Genomic DNA, 16,186 nt, shown 5'->3' on the forward strand with positions numbered 1-16,186 from the left:
CTCAAAGCCCAGTCATGTTGTCGTGAGGAGAGGCAAAAGGAACATCATCAGAATGGATAGAGTCGCCAATGAGCAAGACTTCGACAAGTACGGCAACCCGAAGATGGAAGATAACGACAACAATCAAGTAGCACACAACACAAGAAGAAGCAGGACCACCCTACCTAAAGGACGTCCGATCAAGAGAAGAATTCAAGAGGTTCCGGGGCTAAATTATTCAACCGCGAGAAAGAAGGGCAAGAAGATCGTTGTGAAAATATAGCTAATTAAGATCGAATCACGACGTGTCCGTCGTGTGTGTTTGTCAGTGGCAAGATCAATCTTTGATGACTCTTATTTCACGTCAGTTGATTTCAACCATGTCATGTCATTCTAAATCTTTGCACCATGTCATGTAATTCTAAAGAATTGGGCTATTCCATTACATTTCGGTTATTACCTGCAACTAAAAAGTGATAACCAAAATTATTACATGCAACTAAAAAAAAGTTAGTAATGGCGCACTAGGAGAATGTGCGCCATTGCTATCCCTCCCCACTTATGGCGCACCACTAAAAGGTGCGCCACTGATATGCCACTTATGGCGCACCCCTAAATGGTGTGCCATTGCTAACCCTCCCTTATTCTATCCCTCCCCGCACTCGCCTCTCCCCGCATCTCCACTCCAACCGCACCTCTCCCTCCTATCTCCCCTCGTCACCCACCGTCGCCGCCCTCCTCGTCAGCCGCCGCCGCCCTCCTCGTCAGCCGCCGCCGCCCTCCTCTTCAGCCGCCGCCGCCCTCCTCGTCAGCCGCCGCCACCCTCCTTGTCACTGCCCCAGGCCCCGGCCACCCCCGCACACGTCGCCGCCGCCGGATGGGTCAGGCGGCCATCACCGCTGCGGAGGTGAGCACCCCCGCCCGTCCCTCTTCCCCATCTCTCCTCCGCCCCTCCATCTTCCCCATCTCCCACAGTCCACCCCTCCTGCCACCTCTTACTTCTGCTGGCGCGTCACCCCTTGCAACCCTAGCCGTCCATCTCCGTCTACCGGCGCGCCTCCTCGCTGTCGTGGAAGTATCGGTGACTATGTAGAATATATTGAATTTATTAGCACACACATATGGCCGGGGATTATGATGAATTAAACAAGAGCCGTGCACACACTGAATTTGAGTTCAGTCAACCAAATACAACTGATTTCAGTCAAATGGCATGTTGTTGATGTTCTGGTAGAATATAATTTAGTTATTCTCCATAAGGTTTGCTTCTTTTTTTTCTGAAATAGTCACGACATCTAGTTTTCAGGAGACAACCAAAAGGGGTTGTCACATTTTAAAGCACATCAGGTTAGTTGGGCCAACTTTTCATTCACCCCATTGCTATGAGACAGAATTAGGCAACTACTAGAACATAATACAACATATCTTTGTGCACCTTGTATGTTTCCTCATAGACCAAGAAAACGGGGTTTAGAAACGGGGTCTAGGAATATTTGGAGAATGAATTTTATTACTTGGACAATGATTTTTTATGTTGATCACTGATTTATGCCTTCTCATTGTAGTGGTTATGTTAAATTTATTTCTGAAGTATTTAAATCTTCCATCTTACTATTTTTTGGCATCCTGCTTGTGCAGTAAGGTTGTAATGACTCATATTTGTTACCCCTTTCTCCTGAAACATAGATTAATTTCCGTTTCAGTTGAGAATTGGGCACTCCTAGGTCAAGAAAATTAGCAAAGGTCATGCCCAATTTTCTTGACCTAGAAGGTGCCCGATTCAATCCCATGCAATAACTCTAGTGGACTTTTTCCTATTTAGAGCATACATGGCCAACAACGATCAGGCCGGCGGTTCGGGCAAGCAATTCTGGGAGCTGTCCCAGGAGCTGGAGGAAGAACCACACCGCTATGAGGACGCCGTGGAAGACACCGATCACGACTACACAACCCCTAGTGGCGTCGGGGATGACACCACTGATGGTGCTGCCGGGGATGCCACCACTAATGATGGCAGCGAACGCACAGATGGCAGTCAATCGAAGAAGCAACGGAAGGACCGGCACCCGAACGTGCTCGGCACCGTCAGGGAGGAATTTACTGAAGTGTTCTCCAGTGGGCATCCAACGGCGCCCAAAGAATTAGTCGGTGGGTACGAGAGACAACTCGGGTGCATGCACTGGAGCACCGTCTCGATCAACACCGAGAACCTGGGCATCAAGGCCGAGCGAATTTGCGCAACCTCCTCTTCACGAAGCTACACGAACGATACAAGTTCCCCGCTGACGTCGCAAACACATGCCTCGCAGGGAATAAAGTGAACAGTGCCGCCCTCACGAAGATGAGCACGGCCCTGGCTACTTGGAGAGCCTCAGTGAAGAGAAGGATTCTAAGAGGTGATAGTTATGAGAAGAGCAAGGAGACAGATCCTTCGATCAGCGAAGCTGACTACCAGGAGTTCAAGATCAAGTGCGAGAGCAACACATCCGCGGAATCAAGTCAGTGGGGGATAGATATGCAGGGCTTGAACTTAGGGTTCCACAAACTCGGTCCCGGCGGTTACAGAGTGGCGGAACCTAAATGGGACAAGGATGACGCGGAGCGTGCTGAGCAAGGCCTACTGCCCCTCTTCGATAAATACCCTAAAGAGCAGACCAGGAACTATGTCAGGGCCAGGTACAAGGTGGACCCGGTAACAAAGGAGCTTACCACGGATCCCAAGGTGAAGGAGCTTGAGCGTGTTCTGGTAAGGAATAGACCCCCGCGTAATTAGCTCCATATGGTTGCATTCTAATTAATGAAGCCAAATTTCTAAATGGTTCACGTTCCTTCCGTAGGAAACTGAAAGTAGTAGCGCGGGGTCTCCGAGCTCCACGTCTACCCCTTGGAACAACACTTTAAATAGGGCGTTGAACGTAGTGAAACACAAGGATAAGCTCAGTAAGCCGTCGTCAGCTGGTCGAGTGGCTGACGAAGGCTTGTCCACGAAATACTCGGAATACTATAAGGCTGGACGAAAGGATAGAAAGACCAGCTCGGAAAACCAGGAGCGCGAGGTTAAAGAACTCAAGGCACAAGTGGTGCGGATTCCAGAGATAGTCCAAGAGGAAGTGCGAGACCAACTTGGAGCGATGATCACCGCCATTATGCCTTCCTTGCTTGAGGGGTTGCGGGGGTGGATTGCGAGCGGCCAACAGGGGCCGCCCCCGATTCCCAGCTTCACGGGCAGCAAGTCGCACAATGCACCGGCATCGGTGTCTTCGGCGGGGGCGGCATTGCAGCTGCCTCCAGCGTCGGCGCCGGTATTGGAGGTTAATGCACCCGTGTGTGGGAAGAATACGCCGGCCGGCACCTCGGCATCAAGCGTCCCCTCCGTCACTTGCATGCCCACCGTTCGCGGTGCCTCGACATGAGCCGAGCTCGACGCCATCACGGAAACTATAAGCCTCGGCCCATGACTTCATCTCCTTGCCTTTTTGACTAGGCATCCCTGACGCCCTACATGTTTTCGCAGGGCGCCGCCAACATTCCATGCACTCTCCTGCACTTCATGGACGGCGATTGATCGATGTCGCCAAGGTCAAAATCGTTGAACCGGGCAACCGTGTGTTCCACGGTAATCCGATGCCACCCACCATGTATAGGGTTCAACTGGTTCGGGTGCTGCGGGGCTGCGACGACTTGTTACCTCCGTATCGACCCGTTGGGCCGACGAAGATGATGTGATGACCCTGAGCGTCTGCTTAAACTGGTCCATGCTTTGGCCGAAGAACCAGATTTGTTTGGGGGCGGGGGACACCACCCCACAGACAACACCGCCAGTCGTGCCTCAGCCAAGCCATGGCAAGACCGCCGCAATGCTACCGCTGTCAGCTCATCCGGACATGCATATGGCACAGGATCCGGATGACGACGACGATACAATTTCCAACGTCGATAAGTACATCAACGAACATGGGTACAGTGACGATGATGCCTTGTTCGGGCCTCCTTCTCAAGAACCCAACAGTGCAAAATAAGATGGCGATCTAGCTAGTACCGCAGAGAAACCCAATTTCAACAGGCGTCAGCTGTTCAGTTCTCAGGAGGTGCCTGCAACTCCTGCTTTCACCGAGACACAAATAGCCGAGGTGCGAAATATTATCAGCCCCAACACACTCAAGAAGGTGGTCTCTGAGCAGAACTCGATCGCATTACAGCAGAAGAAGCAGAAGGGATGGAAAATAAAAACTAACAAGGGTGCGAGCCACCCGGCACCGAGTATCATCCGTGCTCAGGACGGGCCACCAATATCTAAGGATATTGAGAGGAGGGTGCATGTGGTGGGGTGGCCGATGCTACCGAATAATATGCTTAGTGCTGCAACCGGTGCTATGCAGAGTCTGCATGACGTAGTTCTTTATATGGAGAAGCGGCGTCTCTCCGAGAATGATGGGGCATACCCGGTTTTCGTGGCCAAGGTGCCAAAGGGCAAGGGCTTTGTCGATAGCAACATCGGGCGTATGATCATCCTCCGGTTGGATGACATCTTCGCTATGCTTAACCTTTATCCGCTGCACTACACTTTCATTCGGCTATTTTCTCTCAGTACGGAGATGCGGATCATTAGAGACAAGACCCCGGACATTGTGATAGTCGACCCTTTCTACATGCATGCCAAGCTCTTGGATAGTGCTGGGGACCAGCAACTCGCGAGTTCATACCTCGAAGGCGTCATTCTAGCGAACACAGATAAGGATGACTTCCTCATGCCTTATTTTTCTGAGTAAGTCATCCCCTCATTGCCCCGTAACATATGATTTCTTAGATTTCGATCGTTCTTTTTTTTTCTAACATTCCGTGTTTTGTGCAGTGACACACATTGCACACTCATCCTCTTAAGCCCGAAATATTCCATGGCCACGTATTTCGACTCGGTCCGTCAGTCGAAGAAAGACTAGACAAATATCAAGAAAGTTCTTGATGATGTCCTCCCCGGCTACGCCAAATCTGGAGGCACCTTCAGGAGATCAATTCTTAGGTATGGCAAGCACGTGTTCACCCACGTAACGACGTTCCCCTGTGTCAAGCAACCGCCTAGCAGTCAGAAGGATGCCTACTACGGCCTCCATCACATGCGGGCGATCGTACGGGACCAGCATCACCGTGTGCTACCAAATGAGCTCAAAAATTGGGCTACACGCTTGTCAGCAAGCCAGGATGAGGACATCCGACAAGAATTCTTTTTCATCCAGTCAGAGTTGGTGGAAATCATCTATCAAGATGTCCTTGCTAGATCGGGGCAGTTCTACCTAAACTATCCACCGTCCAACAGTGATATTGACACAACACTACAAATGCAGGCTGACAACGACCGCACATTCATGACCATCACGAAAGACGACGGCTTCATCCACCCTCCGGTCCCTGAGTCAAGTCGAAAGTACTGATGCTATGTTGTAATTAAACTTTAATAAACTTGTATGTCTCTTTAGTTTGGACAGTCGTTGAACTTATATGTGTAGTCGATGCCATTTATTAGTAGGACCATGAATCGTGCTATTAATGTGTTGCTTTTGTTTTTCTAGTGCATAGAGATGCCGTCGTATGTCGTGTACAACGGTGATGTTCCTGGAGTCTACGACGACTGGGAGGAGTGTTGGAAACAGGTTCACCATTTCGGCGGTAATAGTTACAAAGGGTACACCACTAGGGCGGAGGCGGAAGGTAGATACGCGCGCTATCTAGCGGGAGAGAGGAGGGAGTGGAGGAGGAACCAAATGAAGATCAATTTCATCGCGATGATGCTCATCGTGACCGCAACCCTCTTCTATGCGATGGTTGTTTAGATATCGACTTGTAATGTGAAGACAAACTCGCTACTCGCGAGACTTGTAATGTTCTAACTTTGTTCGGTATTTTGAATTCGGAGACTAATATGATGAATTGTATTCGGAGTCTAATCTTCTATTGTATTCGATAAATCTGTTGTTTATATATATGTTGTGCTATTTACATTTTGTGCTATTATGTATATTTTAACCTGTATAAATATCAGAAAAGGAAAAAATCCTAATATTCAGAGTAGTGGCGCACCTATAGGAGGTGCGCCATTTGTATCTGGGATAGTAATGGCGCACCAGGTGGTGCGCCACTATTATGTATATTAACAGTGGCGCACCAGGGGTGCGCCATTACTATTTATTAGTAGTGGCGTGATAATAATGACACACCCATAGTGCACCATTAATAGCTAAATTGGGTGCGCCACTAATAGGCCTTTTTCTTGTAGTGCGATGACAACTTACTTGAAGGATCTTATTCAATCCATATATAGGTATGGTGGACTCTCATGGCAAAACTCGGTTGAAAGTTTGTGGATGCACAAGTAGTATCTCTACTTGGTGCGGGAGTTTTGGCTAATATGAGGTGGAAGCAATCGTCACATGCTAAGGGATCTCAAATCATATAACATTGTTCGGAACCAAGCAAACACAATTCATTATGTTGTCTTCCTTGTCCAACATCTACTTCTAAGCATGTAATAGTTTAGTGAGTGTTCACAATCATAGATGGTGTCAAAGATGATGTATTTATATGTGAACATCTCTTTCTTTATCACTTCCTATTAATTGCAACAATGACCAAGGTCTACGTTTGTCTACCCTCAACAAGTTTCAATCAACATTCTTTTTATATGTGAAGCCATCACTTCCCATAAGATCATTACATGATCTTTCATGCTTTCGTTCTTTTCTCACTCTTTTGATCATGGCATGAGGCAAAGCCCTTCAACTAAGACACTCTTTATTATATGTCTCACGAGCTCGAATACATTGGGGGTGACGCAAAGCAAAACTCAAGACTAAAACACTAAGACTTTCAATCTACTAGAGAAAAAGAAAACCGAAAAGGAACAAACTAAATCAAAGGTAAATGCAAAATATGTGATGGTGATACGATACCGAGGAAACTCCCCCATGCTTGGCACAAGCCAAGAGGATTGCACATACCCGTGATTAGCTGTCTTCCATTGGAGATGATGGTGGTGGAGTTGTTGCAATCTTTGATTCCAAGAGGGCCATTAATCTTTGATTTATACCTTGGAGATCTATGATATGTTTCTCCAGCAAAACAACTTCACGAGTGAGATAACTATTGCGAGCATGAGTTGTTTCACAAAACCTCAATAGTTCAATCAAGGATGGAGACAGTAGGTGGAGGTCGGGTTGGAGTAAATCCACTTCTTCAACTTCTTCCTTGTTGAACGCAGATTATGCTTCGTCCCACGCCTGATTCTTCTCCTTAGTTTTGCCCTTGGCTTCTTTAGGTAGCCTTTCCCTGGCCTCCATTCTTTTCAGGTCAGCATTTACTTCTCCATAGACTTGAGGGAGATTGTTCTCCCCCACAGATTCCTGAGACGACATCTCGCTCTAAATCTGCGGCAGAAATCAAGATCGAAACGAAAACAAAGGAAATCTGCGTGATACGAGGGTCAGAACTTACGGGAGAATATATAATGATTTTTTCCAGACCAGAAGGAGTACTCCGCACGAAATCGGAGTCTGGGAGGCGCACGAGGTGGCCACAAGCCCCCCCCCCCTCCCCAGGCGCGGCCAGGGGGTGGGCCCGCGCCTGGCAGGCTTGTCGCCTCCTCGCGCGCTTTCCGGACTACTTCCATTTTTTCTATTTTTGTAAATATTCCAAAACGGAGAAAAATTCCTACTGGAAAAGTTTTGGAGTCTGTTTTCTTACCGAATCACATACCTCTTCGTTTTCGAAGTCTGAAACAGGCTGATAAATATCCCTTAGGTATTCTTCCGGAGTTATGGTATTGATAATATTGCTTTCAACATTTATTGGAGTACCTGAGATATAATGCTTTATTCTCTGCCCATTTACAACTCTCGGACAATTACCTTCCGTATTGTTGATCTTGATAGCACCGGAACGATATGCTTCCTCAACAATATAGGGACCTTCCCATTTAGAGAGAAGCTTGTCTGCAAAAAATCTTAAACGAGAATTATATAGCAAGGCATAATCACCAACATTGAACTCACGCTTTTGTATCCTCTTATCATGCCACCTCTTAACCTTTTCTTTGAACAACTTGGCATTTTCATATGGGTGAGCTCTCCATTCATCAAGCGAGCTAATATCAAATAACCTCTTCTCACCAGCAAGTTTGAAATCAAAGTTGAGCTCTTTGATTGCCCAATAAGCTTTATGCTCTAGCTCAAGAGGTAAAAGACATGTTTTACCGTACACCATTTTGTACGGATACATGCCCATGGGATTCTTATAGGCAGTTCTATAAGCCCAAAGTGCATCATCGAGCTTCTTAGACCAATTCTTTCTAGACCTGTTGATAGTCTTTTCTAGAATTAGTTTAATCTCTCTATTGCTTAGCTCTACTTGACCAGTGGACTGAGGGTGAAAGGGAGACGCATTTCTATGGTTGACATCATACTTAGTAAGCGTTTTACGGAAAGCACCATGAATGAAATGTGAACCACTGTCGGTCATTAGATTTCTAGGGACTTCAAACCTAGGGAAAATAACTTCTTTAAGCATCCATATGGAAGTGTTGTGATCAACACTACTAGTGGGGATAGCTTCTACCCACTTTGTGACGTAATCAACAGCAACTAGGATGTGAGTATACCCGTTGGATTTTGGAAAAGGTCCCATATAATGAAAGCCCCAGACATCAAATTGTTCAATGACAAGTGAATAGTTCATAGGCATTTCCTGACGTTTACCGATATTACCTACTCTTCGACATTCGTCCCAAGACAAGACAAACTTATGGGCATCCTTGAAGAGAGTGGGCCAATAGAAACCTGATTGCTATACCTTGTGTGCAGTTCTATCTCCCGCATGATGTCCTCCGTAGGCCTCGGAGTGACACTTCTGTAGGATCTGTCTATGTTCATGTTTAGGTACACAACGTCTAATAAAACCATCTACTCCTTCCTTATAAAGGTGGGGATCATCCCAAAAGTAATGTCTCAAGTGAAAGAAGAATTTCTTCTTTTGCTGGTATGTGAAACTAGGTGGTATATATTTGGCAACGATATAGTTTGCATAATCAGCATAACACGGTGCACTACGTGAAGCATTGATGACATTCAGTTGCTCATAAGGAAAGCTATCATGAATAGGTTGTGGGTCATCAAGAACGTTCTCCAACCTAGACAAGTTATCTGCTACACGGTTGTCAGCACCCTTCCTGTCGACAACGTGCAAATCAAATTCTTGTAGCAAGAGAACCCGTCTGATAAGTCTAGGTTTAGCGTCCTTCTTCTCCATGAGGTACTTAATAGCAGCATGATCAGTGTGAATAGTGACTTTGGAATCAACTATGTAAGACCTGAACTTTTCACATGCAAACACGACTGCTAAAAACTCCCTTTCCGTAGTGGCATAGTTTCTTTGGGCACTGTCTAGAGTTTTACTAGCATAGTGAATAACATTCAACTTCTTATTAACTCTTTGCCCTAGCACAACACCAACAACGTAATCACTAGATTACACATGATCTCAAAAGGTAAGTTCCAATCAGGTGGTTGAACTATAGGTGCAGTTATCAAAGCCTTCTTAAGTACTTCGAAGGCTTCCTCACAATCATCGTCAAAGACAAAAGGAATATCCTTTTGCAAAAGATTGCTAAGAGGCCTAGAAATATTAGAGAAGTCTTTAATGAACCTTCTATAGAAACCAACATGACCAAGGAAACTTCTTATACCTTTGATATCTGTGGGGTATGGCATTTTCTCGATTGCATCAACCTTAGCCTTATCGACTTCAATACCTCTTTCAGAAATTTTATGTCCTAAGACGATGCCTTCATTAACCATAAAGTGGCACTTCTCCCAATTCAAGACAAGATTGGTGTCTTTACATCTCTGCAAGACTCCATCAAGGTTGCTGAGGCAATCATCAAAGGAAGACACGTATACGGAGAAGTTATCCATGAAAACCTCAACAATCTTTTCACAAAAGTCAGAGAATATATCCATCATACATCTTTGAAAGGTGGCAGGTGCATTACATATGCCAAAAGGCATACGTCTATAAGCAAAGGTACCGAAAGGGCAGGTGAAAGTGGTTTTCTCCTGATCAGATTGTGCAACTGGTATTTGGGAGAAACCAAAATAACCGTCTAGAAAGCAGAAGTGTGTGTGTTTAGACAGTCTTTCTAGCATTTGGTCGATAAAACGCAAAGGGTAATAATCTTTCCTAGTGGCTTTATTCAATTTCCTAAAATCGACCACCTACCTATAGCCAGTAATAATCCTTTGTGGGATCAATTCATCCTTATCATTAGGGACAACGGTAATGCCTCCCATCGTAGGGACGCAATGCATCAGACTCACCCAATCACTATGAGCAACAGGATAGATGATACCCGCTTCCAGGAGCTTTAGTATTTCTTTTCTCACTACTTCTTTCATCTTAGGATTTAATCTCCTGTGATGATCAGCAACTGGTTTGGAATCGGGATTAGTTTTAATCTTGTGCTGGCATAGAGTGGGACTAATGCCCTTAAGATCATCTAGAGTATATCCAATAGCAGCATGGTGCTTTCTCAGAGTTTTTAGTAACTTCTTTTCTTCATTCTCCGAGAGGCAAGCACTAATAATAACAGGATATATCTCTTTTTCATCAAGATAAGCATACTTAAGAGTACCTGGCAACAGTTTAAGCTCGAACACAGGATCACCCTTTGGTGGGGGTGGATCCCCAAGCAGTTCAAGAGGCAAGTTATTCTTAAGGATATGATATTGTTCTAAGACAACTCTATCTATCTCATCCATTTCATCCATATGCATATCATTTTCATGCTCAAGCAAGTATTGCCCTAAGGGATCAGTAGGAGGCACGGCAATAGAAGCTAAGGCAATAGTTCCATCCTTACTGGGCAACTCTTTTTCATGAGGTTGTCTACCAAACTTGGAGAAATTGAACTCATGTGACACACCTTCAGAGCCAACAGTGACAGTTTGCTTCTCACAGTCAATATGAGCATTGACGGTATTGAGAAAAGGTCTACAAAATATGATGGGACAAAAGCTATCTTGGGTGGTAGCAAGAACGAGGAAATCAGCAGGATACTTCGTTTTACCACACAAGACTTCAACATCCCTAACAATTCCCACATGGCAGATAGTATCTCTATTGGCAAGCTGAATAGTGACATCAATAGGTTCTATCTCAACAGGTGCAATCTCGTCTTTGACTTCATCATATAAGGATTGAGGTATTTCACTAACACTAGCACCCACGTCACACAAACCATGATAACAATGATCTTCTATCTTAATAGAAACAATAGGCGTGCCAACAACAAGCCTATGTTTGTCTCTAGCATGAGGTTTAGCAATTCTAGCAGCATCTTCACATAAGTGAATATTATGTCCCTCAACATCGTCGGACAGAAGATCTTTGATAATAGCAATGCTAGCTTCAACTCTAATTTGCTTAGGAGGTGTAGGTGTTCTAATGTATCCTCTACGTATCACACTTGAAGCTTTGGAATGATCCTTTATCCTAACAGGGAAAGGTGGTTTCTCAATATAAGCACTGGGAACAACAAGATCATTATAGGCAATGACTTTCTCTTCAACTGGATTGGGTTTAACTACATTGACTTCTAAGGGAGGATGATATTTAAACCACTTCACTTTGGGGAGATCAATTTGTGCAGCAAATGATTCACACAATGAAGCTACTATCTCAGAGTCAAGCCCATACTTAGCGCTAAAATCACAGAAAGTGTTTGTTTCAACAAAGGATTTAACGCAATCAAACTTGAAATTCATACCTGACTCCTTACCTTCATCAAGCTCCCAATCTTCAGAGTTGCGTTTAATTCTCTCCAATAAATTCCATCTGAAGTCAATATCTCTCTTCATAAAAGAACCGGTACAAGAAGTGTCAAGCGTTGTGCGATCATCATGAGAAAGCCGAGCATAGATGTTCTGAATGATAATTTCTCTCGAGAGCTCATGGTTGGGGCATGAATATAACATTGATTTAAGCCTCCCACAAGCTTGAGCGATGCTTTCTCTGTCATGAGGCCAAAAATTATAAATATAATTCCGATCACGATGTACTAAATGCATAGGATAAAACTTTTGATCAAATTCCAATTTCAACCGATTGTAGTTCCATGATCCAGTATCATCACATAGCCTATATCATGTCAACGCCTTATCCTTCAAAGATAAAGGAAAGACCTTCTTATTGACCTCATCCTCGGGCAAACCCGCAAGCTTAAGTAAACCACAAACTTCATCTACATAGATTAGATGCAAGTCTGGATGTGATGTTCCATCTCCTGTAAAAGGATTAGCAAGCAGTTTCTCAAGCATACCCGAAGGAAATTCAAAGCAAGTATTTTCAGTAGGTGTAGTAGGTTGAGGAGCAACTCTTTGTGCTTCCGTTCGAGGTGAAGGTACCCAGCACAAGCCCCTCAAAGGATTAAGTTTCCATAGTAACAAGCGACAATATGAATGTTTCCTTACCAAGTTCCACTCACCAAAGGCGCTTCACTCCCCGGCAACGGCGCCAGAAAAGAGTCTTGATGACCCCCAAGTATAGGGGATCTATCATAGTCCTTTCGATAAGTAAGACTGTCGAACCAAACGAGGAGCAGAAGGATCTAACAAGTGGTTTTCGGCAAGTATCTACAAGCACTGAAATTTTCGGTAACAAGTAGTGGTGTGGTGAGATGATTCGTAGCGAGAAACAAGTAAAAAATGTAGCAACGGTGCAGCAAAGTGGCCCAATCCCTTTTGTAGCAAGGGACAAGCCTGGACAAAGTCTCATAGGAGGTAAAACGCTCCTGAGGACACACAGGAATTTCTGTCATGCTTGTTTTCATCATGTTCATATGATTCGCGTTCATTACTTTGATAGTTTGATATGTGGGTGGACCGGCGCTCGGGTACTGCCCTTACTTGGACAAGCATCCCACTTATGATTAACCCCTCTCACAAGCATCCGCAACTACGAAAGAAGAGTTAAGACAAAGTCTAACCATAGCATTAAACTAGTGGATCCAAATCAGCCCCTTACGTAGCAATGCATAAACTAGGGTTTAAGCTTCTGTTACTCTAGCAACCCATCATCTACTTACTACTTCCCAATGCCTTCCTCTAGGCACAAATAATGGTGAAGTGTTATGTAGTCGACGTTCACATAAAACCACTAGAGGAAAAACAACATACAACACATCAAAATATCGAACGAATACCAAATTCACATGACTGCTATTAGCATGACTTATCCCATGTCCTCAGGAACAAAAGTAACTACTCACAAAGCATAATCATATTCATGACCAGAGAGGTAATGAGTAGCATCAAGGATCTGAACATAAACTCTTCCACCAAATAATCCAACTACCATCAACTACAAAGAGTAATTAACACTACTAGCAACCTTACAGGTACCAATCGGAGTCACGAGACGGAGATAGATTACTAGAGATGAAATAGGGTTTGGAGATGAGATGGTGCTGATGAAGATGTTGATGGTGATGAGTCCCCTCCGATGAGAGGAGTGTTGGTGATGACGATGGAGACGGTTTCCCCCTCCGGGAGGGAAGTTTCCCCGGCAGGATTGTCCTGCCGGAGCTCTAGATTGGTTCTGCTCAAGTTTCGCCTCATGGCGGTAGAGAATCCTCCAAAAAGCCTCCTCCTAGTTTTTTCGGAACAAAACCCATCATATAGCAGAAGAGGGGTGCCAGTGGGCCAGCAGGGAGCCCATAAGCCCCCTAGGCGCGGCCAGGGGGGTGGTCGCGCCTACCAGGCTTGTGGCCCCTTGGTTGCGCTCCTCTGGCACATCTTTGGCCCAGTATTTTTTATATATTCCCAAAAAATTCCACGTTGATTTTCACAGCTTTTGGAGTTGCCCACAATAGGTATCTCAAACTTGCTCCATTTTCAGGCAAGAATTCCGGCTACCGGCATTCTCCCTCTTCATGTAAACCTTGCAAAATAAGAGAGTAAAGGCATAAGTATTGTACCGTGAAGTGAAATAACAGCCCAAAAATCGATAAATATCAACATGAAAGCATGATGCAAAATGGACGTATCAGCCAACTCGTTGATCTGGTGGTTGAAGAAGGAAGCAACTCCCTTGGCCTTGATTTTCTCCACCTCCTTCGCTTTGAAGGACTTGAAGTTGCCCTTGTACACATCTTCTCCAGAAGCATACTGCACACATGAATGAATTGCATTAATACATTATAGATTCATATACACCATGTCGAAAGAACTAAATGTACAATCTAAATTTCAAGTAGGCTTACCTCATATTCTTTGTCATCACTATACTCTGGATCGTACGGGTCGAGCCTAGTAAAGGCCAGCTTCCTCTTTTCCCCCAGCCATCATCCTCCTGAATATACAATTACATCCATCACTAGTAAATACAGAAGCTAATTGAAAATTTAGAAATGCACACATGACACATTGATCATAGGGCTAATATACTAGGGTTATTTGCATTTTCCATTGTCATGCACACACATTGAACAACAGAGCTAATATAACTACATATTGTGGACAAATTTATATACTAATGAATCAAATAACTTCTTAATCAATGGATTCCATTTGGGCATATGACATTCAAAACCCCAATATGCGTAGCATTCAAAAAAAATCTAATAGGGACCCAATCTAATAAGCATACATGTGTCTTGCATTAAAAACCCAATTTGTGTAGCATTAAAAACAAATCTAATAAGCATACATATGTGTAGCATTGAAGCACAGAGATCCCCATCTCTCATATAGATCAATCTAGCATTTTTGCAACAAAAAAACACCCATCCCTCCATATAGAAAACCCCGGCCCATCCGTCAAACCAACTACTCTAACCATCTATACTACTGTATGAATCACAATCTAAGAAATGCAACTAAATCTACAAGCTAATATCCTAAATATTGCAACTAACAAGCAAGTGCAAATACCTCCTGCTCCTCGCGAGGTTGCGCATCGTAGGTATCGAGATGTACTGTGCCGCTCGATGCCGTCACCTTCTGCCTCGGCAGGACTGACGCGAAGACCGCCACCTCCTTCTCCACATTCACAGTGGTTGCGAGTTCCCCCCGCACCGCCGTGGACGCCACCAACATCCTTCACTTCATCCGTGGTCACTGCACCCTGAAACTCCACTACATCTCCGGCTGCTGCGCCGGCGTCGCCATGAGCTTCTGCCATCGGATAGATGGAGGCGATGAAGGTGAGGAAGAGGATGCAGTGGGAGACAGCGAGAAGACAATGGAGGAGAGTGAAATGATGTCGGTTGGGTAGAGGAAGACGATGCGACAGGAGGGGATTTGGGAGAAATGGTAGGGGTGATGCGCTGGGAGGTGCTTCCCCCTCTTTATACGATGGGACGTTTCGAGCATGTCCCATCGACTGCCCCCATCGACACGTGCTACCCCACGACCGTGGTCCGTTGCATGCGCCCTACACGGCCCCACTCGTCAGAGTTAATTGTCAAAGCACTGACGAGACGGCAACTCCCGTTGTAACCTGTTCTGAGGGTTTCGAGCAAGGGAGAGGAGAAAAGTGAGCAAATGTTAAGAGCGTGGGGATGAATGAGTAGAACTAACGAAGCACAGAAATAAAAATCCCTAAAATTATCTACTTTGTTTGCCTCAGCCACATCGATAAATTTATGCAGGCCTGCACTAAATCCGGAACCGCGTCGTTCGCCGTACATCCATCGCTTCCGTGCATCGATCTGGCATCATACATGAATAGTGAAATGACCACCATACATTAACACATGCAATATTTTTGTATCAATTACAGATGAAAAGAATAAGGTTGCTAACCTCAGTCGAGGATAACATTTTGTGTGAACTTAAGTGTGACTCGGGCATTAGTCACCGTACATCCATTGGCGATTTATCTGTATTCTGAAATTAAGTATATCAAAAAACCATTGAAGAACATCATGAATAGAGAAATGATCAAATTAATACAAGTTCATCATCACATTAAAACCAAAGCACAATAGTGATTAAATGTTATTATTGCAAAAATAAATACATTAAGTTCTCTCATAAAACACCATACAACTACGTAAAACATTTAAATGCAACAACAAATGCGATCAAAATTGCAACTAAGGTAACAATTGTCCCAAGAACATAATGATACCAAGCCTCTTTATCAATGGCATATTTTCTAATAT

At 44.6% G+C, this 16,186-nt stretch overlaps 1 pseudogene; it reads left to right on the forward strand.

Moving 5' to 3' along the window:
* The first annotated feature begins 2,903 nt into the window (after nt 1–2,903).
* LOC123428226 lies at nt 2,904–15,294 on the forward strand (annotated as a pseudogene).
* The last annotated feature ends 892 nt before the right edge of the window (nt 15,295–16,186 follow it).

Source organism: Hordeum vulgare, chromosome 2H (assembly GCF_904849725.1).
Source record: "Hordeum vulgare subsp. vulgare chromosome 2H, MorexV3_pseudomolecules_assembly, whole genome shotgun sequence".
NCBI classification, from domain to species: domain Eukaryota; kingdom Viridiplantae; phylum Streptophyta; class Magnoliopsida; order Poales; family Poaceae; genus Hordeum; species Hordeum vulgare.